Source organism: Penaeus monodon, chromosome 24 (assembly GCF_015228065.2).
Source record: "Penaeus monodon isolate SGIC_2016 chromosome 24, NSTDA_Pmon_1, whole genome shotgun sequence".
Classification (NCBI taxonomy): Eukaryota; Metazoa; Arthropoda; class Malacostraca; order Decapoda; family Penaeidae; genus Penaeus; species Penaeus monodon.
The window spans coordinates 5,292,806-5,293,660 of record NC_051409.1 but is presented as its reverse complement, the minus strand read 5'-3'; the positions used below and the strand labels follow the sequence as shown (position 1 = coordinate 5,293,660).

At 30.8% G+C, this 855-nt stretch overlaps 1 protein-coding gene across 1 annotated transcript in view; it reads right to left on the bottom strand.

Moving 5' to 3' along the window:
* LOC119588500 (serine hydroxymethyltransferase, cytosolic-like) overlaps window positions 1-855 on the bottom strand; it is a 13,640-nt gene that overhangs the window by 1,906 nt on the left and 10,879 nt on the right. The window lies entirely within an intron of this gene.

The window sequence follows — 855 nt, the reverse complement described above, 5'->3', positions numbered from 1 at the left end:
CAAAATAACCTCCTGCACTTTTATTCTATCCTTCCCCAGCTAAATTCATTTCATTCAAAGTGATTTTACTGCAGAATCAGAACAATGGCTAAAAATGTTCCTCTAAAGGGATCAACTTGACTAAACCGTTGACTCTCTCTCCTGCGGCTGAACATTCACGCTGCCGAATGGGTTTTAAATCAAGAAGAGCTTGATTTCAGTCTATAAATGTATTCTTGATTATCTGACTGAATTGCAGATAATGGATATTATCTCCTTACATTGCATAATAACGTGTAATTATCCTAAAACATTAATCCCAAAGCAATTTTCGCTTCAAAGGATACACTGCAGACAGAAAATAAAGAATAAAAGAAAATAAAGAAATAGATAAAAGGATAAAATAAAATAAAGAAAATATATCAGAGGATGAAATAAAATAAAGAAAAATAACGAATAAAAAAAACATATATATACATAAATAAATAAAATAAAATAAAGAATAAAACTGAATAAAGAAAAGAAAATAAAGATATCGTAATAAAGTATCTGATAAAAGTTTCAGCATCACAAGGGTCTGACAACGAAAAATGTCACAATGTTCTAAGAAAAGATGCCATTTCAATCTTTTAATATGACTTTCTGGTATACTCCCTTGCTTAGAATAATAGTATAAAAGATATATTACATATTACTAATAGTCTAATCTGAAGATTACAATTCATTCACAACGAATTGCTCGCACAGTATCCAGTCAATCATTTATACCACCATACAATACACTAATATAAATACCACCAAGACGCACACAAACACCCACACTTGTACCCACATACAAGCTCTCTTCGTCACTCCCACAATTACTAGAGACCGAAG